The following is a 12098-nucleotide window of genomic DNA, read 5'->3' as shown; positions in this document are numbered from 1 at the left end:
TTTTCCTTTTTTTCTTTCCTTTTTTCCTTTTCTTTTCTTTCCTTTTTTTCTTTTCTTTTCTTTCCTTTTTTTCTTTTCTTTTCTTTCCTTTTTTTCTTTTCTTTTTTTCCTTTCCTTTTTTCTTTATTCCTTTTGACCAACATGTGCTCGAGCTGCCCTTTTCCTGCATTCCCAGACCAGAGGCCTTGGCACAGCAAGGATCATTTTGTGGGATTTACTTCTCTTTGCAGATGTCCCTTTGCAAATCCAGCCCAAATGGCCCTGACCAAAGAAGCTTAAACCTTCCTGAGCTGCTCAGAGTTGTCCAATACAGAATGGCAACTGAAATAAAGCACTTTTTAATGCTTCAGGATGTACAACTTTGTCTTTTGGGTTTGTGTCTGGGTTCAGTCAATGTAGTAACAGAGCAGTAAATCAACCATATGAGCATTATCTCTCTGTTCATTCTACCAGGACACTCAGTTCTCTTCTGAGACACACAGAGAGGAGAGGAGAGAGTCTACAGAGAGAGAAAAGCCTCCAGGTGACCATAAAATGCCATCCAAGCAGTGCAAAGGGATATGTGCACATCTCTGGTCCCCTTTCCTTGAAAATCAAGCCACGGGACTCAGTTCCAGCTCGGCCCCTCTTCCCACACCTGCTCCCTCACTGCTGCCAAGTCAATGAAAGTTGTTTCCCTCCTTGTGAACAACGAATGAAAATCTGCCTGTTCTGGCCTTGCTTTGGGATTGGGTTTTTTTCACTCAGGGCTTTCTGGTTTTCTATAAAATACTGCCATGGACAGTAAGTATGAGGTGCTGCACTCATTAATATGAGCAAAGGTCCAGTTTCCTGCCTGGTGGAGATTTATAACATCATAACTCATCTTTCCTTGGGTTTTTTTTTTGAGCAAGCATGGTGAAGTCATTGCATTCTAATTAAATTATTTCTATTTTTTTTAATATATGGAACATATAAACCATCTCTGTATAAGCTACATTTACATGTGCACACAGATATATATAAATCAGAGGGTTTTATCTGAGAGGTGCACTGGGGGAGGCCACGAGAGGAGAAGGGCCAGAGACATCTGTGTAAAAAGAAGCTATTTAGCCAGAATGCAGGTTTTTGAAATGAAATGTTTCCATATTTTTTTAGGACACCCTCCCTTGTATAACAAATACGTGTCATGTGTGTATAAATCCACCAGAAACCTTGACTAGCTCAGCATCAAATGGCACAAAACAAGCACACCCCTTAAACCTCCCCCCAAAAGCCTTTGCAGGGCTCCAGACTTAAAAAAGTGGGAGAAAAAAGCACAAAGTTCACAGTTACCCCTCCACTATAAATCTCATGAACTCTCCTCCCAGGAGTTCCCCAGAGTGTTTGTGGGGGACTGAGGTTTTCAATTCCCCCTCTGCCAATGCTGTTGGCTCAGCTGTGCCATGGGGAGGGTTGGGATGGGATGTGATGCCAACACTGAGCCTTTCCCATCCCGTCCCTGCCTCTGGCCTTGTGGCAGCACTGCCCAATTCAATGGGCTCGTGGCAGCAGAGGAGCAGCTCAGTTTTCATTCCAGAAGCTTCTGCAAAGGGATGATCCTGCAAAACACGAGTCTGCACCTTCCAGGAGTCACTGGGATGGTTTGGGTGGCAGAAAAACTGGCAGCTCTGGGGTGGAATGAGTCACTGCAGGGACAGGGTGCAGGCTGAGCTCTGCCTTGTACGGGCTTTTCATTTGTCTGACTGAGAGCCCAGCTGAGTTTCCAACTCCTCTACAATTTCAGATCAACTGAACAAGTCGTTAGAAACCACCGAAACTCAACTCTCTACGAAAGCAATTGGTCCCACAACCTCGAGCTGCTGAGCAGCATCTGGTGTAGGGTTTGAGCTGATTCAGTATAAACCAGAGGGAGTTTTAGCAATGGTCCTTCTTCCCTTTGGAGCTGATTTGGGGGATGCTGATGTGGCCAGGGGAGATGCTCCTGGAGAAGGACAGGACAGCCCTGAGTGCCAGGCAGTGAGACCCTGTCGTTGTCCCTTCCTCCTGTTGGTTTTCTTAGAGCTCAAAGAGCCTTTTCAGCAGAACAGCAATTCTTCAAACTTACTGTCTTCGAAACTGCAGCCTGAGCAAAACCTGTTGCACCTCCCCAGTGTCTCCTTGAGCTCTCAGCCTGTGCTGTCACTGCTGTGTGAGGAGGGCAATGGACCTGCTGGCCCTACAGAAGAGATTCAAGCCCATCTAGATTTAAATGGGAGTGGTCAGTGAGCTCTTTAGGCAAGGAGTGATTTTCTCTTTGGCATTTGTTCACTCTCTGGTGCAAGGGAGGTTTTCCCGTGCTTGGGACTTCCCGATACCACAGCACAAATTTGTGCCAATAAAATAACACGAATCCAGGCAGGTCCATACTGGGATCAGAGGGTGATGTAACATCACTGAGGGCTGCAGGGCTCCCAGCAGATGTGACAGATTCACCACAGGAAATGCAGGAGATACTCTCTGGCCCCTCTGGTGTGGGTCAGATGGGGAATCACAGTCATCTCCCCAGGCTTTCAATTCTCTCTCTCCCTCCAAATTTCTCTTGGCTCCTGCACTGGTGCAGCTGGTAAGGACGTGCTATGAGGCAACCCCTGCAGCCACTCTGGATTTTGAAATGTGCTGCTCAGTGAAGCAAGTTAGTTGTTGTCATTCCCCCAAAAAAGTCCAGGAATAACATCTTAGAGCCAAAGTGAATCCTGCCAAGGAATGAATGCCCTTGGGTGGAGATTACTGGTGTTGTATTTGTTATATTAGGCAGGCCATTCTTTAAAATAAGCTACAGTAAACAGGCAGGGGAGCTGAGCCCTTCAAATGCTTCCTCACTGATGAGTTTTAATGTTAAGAGCTTCTATCGTACGAATCTCGATCGAGGGAAAGATAAACGTGCTGTTTTTTAGCATTTCACTACAAACACAGTGTTTGTGCCAACTGACACAATGATTAAATATGATCCTCTCTTCTGAGAAATGAGAAGAACTGTAACCACACCGAGCTCTTCGCCGCCGATACGAGATAAAAGGAGTCAAATTGTGTGTGGTTTCCTTCAGACCAAACTTGTGGCAAAGTGTTTCGTGAATGATGCTGTCCAAAGCCAAAATAATCTGTTTTGCCCAAAGGTATTTGTACAGAAGACTGTAAGAATGTATTTTTTTTCAACAGAATAACAGAAAAAGATCATTTGTCCTCTGCAGATACTCAGTGTTGGCTCTTTATTAGTGCAAAGACATTCAATGACCCGGTGTGGGATGGGAATTAAGAGGTGCCCAATTGCTTCAATTCTAACAATGGCTAAAAAGGCAATCAGCTGTAAAACAATCAGAATTTTTGGGTTTTTTTTTTGAAATAAAAACTAAAATTCAGGCCATTTTCCCCACCTTGCCCCCCAGCCCCTCTCCCTGCCCCGGCAGCCCCAGGGACAGCCCAGCCTGGTGCCCCATTGAGGGGCTGTGGCAGCAGCCCCAGAGCTGGACGGGTGCTGGTTAACACAGAAAATGAAAAGCAGCTGCTTCTTTCTTTTCAAGAGTATCAGAAAAACAAGAAGGTGGTTCCTCCCTATGTGGGCCAAAGGCTCCTTCAGCCCTTTCACTTTCAGCCACGCTGGTAGCAGGAGTTCTCTGCCTTTCTCTAAGACCTTTTCCAGTTTATTTCACTGTTATTCTTGCAGGCTCGTGGGAATGAGCTACAACTGCCCTTCCCCTGCTACAGACCAAGATAAAAGCGGTGGTGGAGCCACCCAAAAACCCCAGAGAGGCGAAGATTCGCAGCCCCAGACACCTCATCAGCCTGAGGGTGCTACACACATTGTGCTTTGCAGCCTCTCCAAGCTCTGCAGGTCTGGTTTGCTCACCCTGAGGATGCCTCACCCTCCTCGTGAGCAACAAGTGCAGCCCTTCTTGTGCTTCCTTCAGCACCAGCTCTGGCTCTGCACTGGTGTCTCCAGTTTAACCTCCAGTTCACCCACTCTTACCAGCAGCCCCTTTTGCCAGGCTCCACCCAAGCATGGACATGCCTGGCACAGCTCAGTTGTGCCCCATTCCCCAACCTTCAGCAGGTTTGCCCAAGTCCTTTAAGATCTGCTCTATACAATATGGGCTCTGTGCAGAGCTCTGCTGTCCAAATAACTTCTGTAGAACCTGTGCAAGGCCAGAGTAAGGACTCAGAGGGGATTCACTGTGACTGACACCTGCTAATTCCTCCTGTGCCCGAGGTGGCCCCGAATCCACAGTGTGGTATTGAAACCTTTCCTGTGCTCTTGGAGCTGTTTAAAGGCTCTGAACCAAAGGCCTTTGCTGATGGGACCTGGCATGGGGCAGGATTAAATGTGGAACCACAAAAAGGCACTGTGAGAGCCTCCCTTCATAAATCACAGAATCATAGAATGGATTGGGTTGGAAAAGCCCTCTGAGATCATCAAGTCCAACCCTTGGGCCAACTCCAGTCCCTTTACCAGATCATGGCACTCAGTGCCACGGCCAAGCTCAGCTGAAAAACCTCCAGGGATGGGGAATCCACCCCCTCTCTGGGCAGCCCATTCCAATCCCTGAGCACTCTCTCTGCAAAGAATTTCTTTCTGATCTCCAACTTCAATTTCCCCTGGCAGAGCTTGAGCCCCCCTTGTCCTATTGCTGAGTGCTTGGGAGAAGAGACCAACCCCCACCTGGCCAGAACTTCCCTTCAGGCAGTTCCAGACAGTGCTGAGGTCACCTCTGAGCCTCCTCTTCTCCAGGCTGAACACCCCCAGCTCCCTCAGCCTCTCCCCGCAGCACTTGTGCTCCAGTCCCTTCTCCAGCCTCGTTGCTCTTCTCTGGCCCTGCTCCAGGTATGATGGATGCAGGGAAAAGCAGCTGGAATATTTATATTCTGTTTTCCTCTGTGGGTGTGGGGAGAGGGGATGGTCAGAAGGCAGGAGATGTGAGAACAGAATCCCCCAGGCAAGCACAAAGTCAGCAGCTTCTAACCCATATGGCAAAGGGCAGGGGAGCCAACAGCCTGGAGGGGAAAGGAGAAAATACCTGGTACTCAGTCCAGAAAAGTCACAGAATTCCAGACTATTCTGAGCTGGAAGGGACCCACAAGAATCACCGAGTCCAACTCAAGTCAATGGCCCGTACAGGGGGTTGAACCCACGACCTTGGCATTGTTACAACCAAGTTTTAACCAACTGAGCTAAAAATGAGGCAGCAGGCCCAGCAATGGGCTGTGGATGTGGACAGAGGGCAGAGAGCAGGACATTTTTGGTACCAAGTGCCCGATGGGGCAGGATGGGACAGCCCAGGTGCTGTCACAGCCTCCCTCCCACACCAGCGGCTTCCCCGGGGCGGTGGCACCGCTGCCACTCTCGCCTGGGATTCGTGCAGGAAACGTGGGTGAGAGATTCTCCGAGTGCAGAACTGATCCTGCAGCAGCCCCAGCCTGACTCAGCACGAGGCCCCACTCGCAGCTGGGGCTGTCCCATGGCACCTGCAGGAAATCTGAGCTCGGGGTGGAGGTGTGTGGCTCATTGCGAGGGCAGCAGCTCTGCTGAGCTCAGCGGGGAGAAAACCTGGAGGAAGGAGTTACATTGATGTTCTGGCCCTTCACAGCATCCTCTGCAGAGCCCAGGCCATGTCCACGGACAGGAGGTGCTGCAGCTTCTGGAGAAGGTGCAATTTTGGGTGGGGGAGTCCCCCCTCCATCTTCACACAAGCACTGGGAGCTTTCCCTGGTGTGTCAGTTCTATCAGCAAACATCATCTGCTGGAAGCCAACTCTTCTGACTTGCCTTTGCTTTAACTTCCAGGCATTGCAGCTGCTGGTTCTTTCCTCTGCTGAATTCATCTTCTTACCCCTATAATAAAAAAAAAAATCTTGTATTTGCTACCAAAAAAATAGTAAAAAAAATCACTGATGTTGTTGCCTTGGAGAGCTTTGTCACTCCAAAGTTTCAGTGAGGAAAACCAAAATATTCCCTCCTTCCTGCCATCTCCATCACTGTGTTGCAAGAGTGAGTAAAAGGGAGGAAAAAAGTATTTTTGTGCCCCATCTGTGACTGTGTCACCCTTTCAAAATAACTCCTGTCGTCATCAGTCCCTGATATTTTGGGTGTTTGACACAATACCTGGGAGAAGTTTGGGGACATAATTTTGCACAGTGACCCTGAGCCATCCAAGTGCTGCAGCTCCTGGTCTGGCTTAGCTTGGAGGTGTCAGGGATGCCTCTTGCCAAGTGAACCTTCTGTGACCAACTAAGAGCTGAAATGAGCCTTCAAACTGCCAGTTTGGAGGGGTTTGTAGAGAGTGTGAGTGTGAGATACAGAATAAAATGGAAAAAAAATTCCTGGCTTTCCTCATTGTAGAAGTCAGTTTTATCAGTAACAAAATGATTCCTTTGCTCACATTTATCAAAAACTTTGCTGTCCAGAAATAACTTGATTTCTGCTGTCACGGGATATTCAAGGAGAATTGTAATGAGTGGAAGTTGAAAAATCTGGCTGTGTGACCTTTATAAAAGCAACATGGGGTGCTGATTATTCCAAATGACCCCCAAGTTATCAGAATTTCTAATTATGCACTTTTTAGGACAAACTCAGGGCTACCATCACTCTGGGGTTGTGTTGTCATTTTCCCCTCTGGTAGTTCCAGTTACTTTGGATGAAAACAGTGAGAGCAGCTGTGGAAAAAGCCACTCCAGCTTTATCAAACGGGAGGTTTGCTACAGTCAGTGGTTTAATCCTGCACAGTGTATTAATTGCAATATTGGCCCCCTTCCAGCCCAGCTCTTTCCAGCTCCATTCAAACACCATTTGCTCTGATCTAACCCAAGTTAGAGATGTCACTGCTCTTCTTTGCTGTTGAGTGTGTGAGGCAGAGGGGCTGTTCTGCTCACATCATTCAGCTGCTCATTGCAGAGCCCAAATAGAACATTTGATCATCGAGTGAATCTGAAATTTGCTTGGATAGAGCTCAGTCCTGCCCCATATAGAAGTCTGTGAGTGTTTCAGGAAAGCTGAACACGTCCTGCATTGAGATGATTTATGGATTGGCTGTTTATTTGCTAAAGGTTTCTTTACAAGGCTTGTATCACCACCTTAATTCATTTAAATGTGTCCATCTGCACTCAAATCATAAAAATATACATGTGAGCTGTAATGAAATACCACCCTGAGCCAGGCAGGGGGAGAAAAACCATTCATGCTGCAACTATAGCAACTACTAAAATAGCAAAGCACTCTGATTTCTGACATGAACCTGTTCCTAAAGTCCAAGAGACACTGTGTGCCTCGGGCTTTATATACCAGCTCCCAAAATATCCGAGTCCTGATAGGATGAGAAAATACTGTCATGTTCTTGCACCAGGCCAATTACAAAGCTGCAGTTCCTGTGCTGGTAAAGATGTTTCCTGTTGATAACACAAAAGGACAACATAGCCCTCAGTTGCTAATGTTATCTGGAACCCTTGTGACCTCTTGGAAACTTGAACAATTGTAGAGTTCACAACACGTAGAAGCCTCTGCCTTGGGCTTTTGTTTGAATAAATAAGCAAGAAAGAAAATAAACACTCATTTTGCAGCCAGGTGCTCACTGTTGGTCAGGGAGTAATGAAGAGGTGGCTGGGACAGAGATGGGAGCTCAGCTCAAGGAGTGGTGGGTTCCCACCTCTGCTTGACTGATCAGTCCTTTTCTAGACAAATACAGTGAAAAGGTGGATTTTTACACTGTAATAGTTTCTTTTGTCCATTTAAAACATATTCCTTTTCAACTTTATGAGCTGCTTTTTTATGTTTGAAGATGAAAAACACGATTTGATTTGTTTATAATGTTGGCATTTCTAAACAGGCCTCTTTGGGGTCTTTTCCCCCAACTTTTATACTGAATCTCTTCAAGCCCCTCCTGTCTGAGCAGCTTTGTCCCATCTCCTTGGCCAGACAGCTACAGGTACAGCCTGGACTGCAGCACTCCAGGAGATTTAAGGAAGGACTTCTGGAAAATATAAAACCACAGCTGAATTTGGGTATTAAATTACCTCTTAATAACTGTCTGTTTCTAACACACCACTGAGATCTCCAACACCCACCACCCCAGGGAGATTTTCCAGCCCACAAAGCCCTTATGGCAAACCCCTCTAAATCCTGATAGAACAGGAAATCCTCAGCTCACTCTTGGACTTTGTGGGATTCCTGAATCCCTCTTTCCCTGCTGAGGCAGGAGCACATTTACCCTCACCAGAACTTGGGGAGGAACCAGCACCTTCTATGAGCTCTTTTACTAAGGCTAAAGTGAAAAAAAAACAGAGGGAAATTTCCTCTGTCTGAGTTGGAGCACGGGCTCAACACCTGGTTCCCAACAGTGTCATCCAGAGCCTGTTGATAAGGAATAAATAATATTTAATATCATCTAATGAAACAAGAACCCTTCATTTTCAGAACAAATACAGGCCTGAGTTTTGCTACAACTCCTGTTCAAGTCTGTTGGTAAGAAATAATTCTGTAGAGGTTTCCTTGTGATCCAACAGGTTCAGAACAGTGACCTGTGACCCAGTGGCTTGAAGACTCATAAAAACCACATTGATGGATTGAGACAACGTGCCTGGTTTCCCTAAATTTTCTTCTATCCTCCAAAATCTGTGGGGTTTGGATCTGTCTCAGATGGTCTAAGGACAGAAAAGAGCTTTTCCTCATTAGAAAAATATTTAAAAACCCTTCAAATTGAATATCTGGGCCTCAGTTCTGTGCTAAGGGTGAGTCCTTTCAACGTTGCTTTAAACACCCCATCACTCTTCACCTGCACCTGCCCAACTGGAAGAGCAGAGATGAAACCAGTCAGCATTTTCCCTTGCTCCATTGTTATTCCTGCTGGAAGGAGGCAGAACTTCTTGCACTGGTTTCCTTTGAGTGCTGCTTATTCACAGCAAGTCACAGTGGGAGAGGGTGGGAGGCAAAGTTCATTCATTTTTGTAGCATAACATCGAGCACTTTGTGTTTGGATTTCACTGGATATTTGTTGTTTTACGTTTCTTTGCTTTATGTTGGAGAAGAGCCTGCAACAAAACTTTGATCCAAGGTACAAATCCACAGCCAAGGTTTGAACTAAGCCTGCAAAACTTTCTCCAGAATGGGCTGCAGCCCAGCACTGACTTTGGGAGTGTCTTGTTCTTCACGTTGCTGATCATTTGATTTGGGCCTGTCTCTGTCTATTTATTTGACCATCAGCCTGCAAAGGAACTTGGAGGCTCCAGGTTCAAGTCCATAATTATTTTTGAGAATAACCCAGAGTAATTCCACCTACAGTGCTCCAGCTGCCAAGGCAGACAACGAGACCAGATGGGCATAAAGAGATGCAGCATCAAGGGGGAAGAAGAGGAGGAAGAAGAGGTTAAAAAATTAAACTGGGCATAATTTCTGGTATTAAGCTCAAATTTTTCCAGATCTTCTGGTTCAGTGTGTCTGTCAACAACCACAGAGCAGCAGAACAGCTGAAATGGCTAAAGTGGCTTTAATGCTCCTGCAGGGCTATGGATGGTCTCAGTTTCAGGTGGCTGTTTGGACCATGTTCCTGGAAACAGCCCAGAATACACCCTGATAAATCAAGAATCCTTCATTTTCAGAACAATTACTGATCCAAGTTTAGCTACAACTCCCATCTTTTAAAAAAAACATTACAGTTTTCTCTTTAGGACCTGGTGTGGAGGAGCAGGACCAGACCTGCTGCTGCCCAGAGCCCACACCACAATCCACACACAGTCCCTGCAATGCCAGAGCCCAGGAGACAGCCCAGGAAATGCAAAAGGGTTATGGAATTCCAGAATGGTTTGGATTGGAAGGGACCTTAAAGAGCACCTTGTCTCAGGCCCTGCCATGGGCAGGGACACCTCCCACAGCCCAGGTTGCTCCAGCCTGGCCTTGGACACTTCCAGGGGCAGCCACAGCTTCTCTGGGCACCTGTGCCAGGGTCCCACCACCCTCACAGGGAGGAATGTCTTCCTAATATCTGATCTAAACTACTCCCTTTCAGTTTGAAGCCATTGCCCCTTGTCCTGTCACTCCAGGCCCTTGGAAAGAGTTTCCCTCCATCTTTATTGTTGGCTCCTTCAGGGACCAGAAGGCCCCAGAGTCTCCTCTTCTCCAGGCTGAACAACCCCAGTTCTCTCAGCAGAGCTGTTCTGTCCTTCTGACCATCCTGGTGGCCCCTCTGGACTCTCTGACAGGTCCTTCCTGTGCTGGAGACCCCAAAGACCCAAAGTCTCTCATTAATTTACTAATGACAAAGTGCAGCAGCTACAAAAGGGAACCCCCTGCCTGAGCCTGCAGGGAGCTGTGAGTAACTGAGTTTCACAAACGCTGAGTCAAGGCAATGGGCTGCAACTGCAGGAGAAACAAGTTTTATCTGTGTGTGAGGGAGGGCATGACTAAGAGAACACTTTGAATTGCACAAAATTCCAGGGGGAAGAAGGTTTTACAATTGCTCATTTCTGTTTCGACTTCTCCTGTAGCACAAATGACATCGTTGCATAATTAATTACAGCAGCAATTAAGATTATTAAGATTATTCATACTGGCCCTTCACTTGGCTCTCTCACACTGTTTTCTGCAAGGCCATCAACCCTCCCCGTGCCAGGAGGGTGCTAAAATTACAAACAGCATCGGGTGTCAACCACAGAGGGGAAAAAACCAGAGAGCACTGAACACATTGCAACACTCTGCAATTGGCTCCAGATAAGGTTTAGCCCTTTTTATTTTCACAGAATAAAGTCAGAATAACCTGGTGCAACCTGTCAACCAGAGGCAAACCCACTCCTAAAAGTGGGTAAAGTCTCATGAACTCTCTGTAGGTGTAAGAATGTTTTATGGACCATAGGGCTGGGAAGTCCATGTAAGCAGAGCAAACACTATTCAGGCATGAAAGGATGGCAAAAAGGAAGAGTAGGAAGATGTTAAAAAACACTCAATGAGAGACTCTCCCAGCCAGAAGACCAAAGCTTTCCTGACACACACATTTGATATGATAGGGAGGCACTTTCTGGCTTTAATCAAGACAAAATCAGTTTTCTCTGGAGGTGATCAGGTGTGCAGGGGAAAAGATCCTCTTTCTTTTGTATTATACCACATCCCACAGGAGCTTTCAGAGCACCAGCTGAGCTGTAGTTTTGGACTCAGTGATGTCCAGCCCTCAGTAGCTGCTCCAGTGGCTCATCCCTTCCCTTCTTGCTGGTCCCTCCACTTCACAGCATGACCAGCATCGGCCACTTGAGAGAAAAAGAATTAAGAAAATTAAAACTGTCAAACTAGGGAAGTTACTCAACTCCAAAAAAAAAAAAAAGAAGAAGAAATCCCACTTCATAAGGCTACAACAAATAATTAAGATTTTAGGTATTTTTTAATGCAGTCAGTCACTAAAACAGCTGCGCCTTCCAAATCGAGGCAAGTTCGAGTGGCTCGTACTGGTCCTTACTGGGCAGCAGCGGGCAGGGAATGCCACCTGCTGGCAGGGAGGGCGAGGGCACAAGAGCAGCGCTTTGTGGCCGTTCCTCACCCCAGGCAAGCCCAGGGAGCAGCAACACACCCGCAGCGCCACAGGCAGTAAAGCCGTTCCATGGGGAGCGGCGCTGACGCACCTGGAGGGACAGTTATCTAATCAATGAGCAATTAAAGCCTGCGTAATAAGGTGACAGGTCTGCCTGGGGAGGAAGGGGGAAGGAATGTTTCCTGCTGCTCAAAAGCCTGAGCCAGCACTCTGCCAACACAGCCAGGAAACCACAGCGAGCTGGAAACAGGAGAGGCTTTACTGGCATTGGAACAATGCAAATTGTCTTTTATATTGGTATTTACCTGTAGCGTGGTGGCAAATCACCAAATCACCACAGTCACATTTTCCACGTTGGGCAGAGAACAGAGGCCACTGAGATACAGATTTAGCAGTTGCTGCAAGAACAAAACATGGGTAAAAAAAAGTTACTCAAAGAATCAAGGGTTGGACTTGATGATCTCGGAGGTTTTTTCCAACCCAATCGATTCTTTGAGTCTAATCCCAGAATGGTTTGGGTTGGAAGGGACTTTAAAAGATTATCTCATCCCACCCCTGCCATGGGCAGGGACACCTCCCACCA

The sequence above is a fragment of the Pithys albifrons genome, chromosome 27 (assembly GCF_047495875.1).
Source record: "Pithys albifrons albifrons isolate INPA30051 chromosome 27, PitAlb_v1, whole genome shotgun sequence".
Taxonomy (NCBI): domain Eukaryota; kingdom Metazoa; phylum Chordata; class Aves; order Passeriformes; family Thamnophilidae; genus Pithys; species Pithys albifrons.
This window is presented reverse-complemented; position numbering follows the sequence as displayed.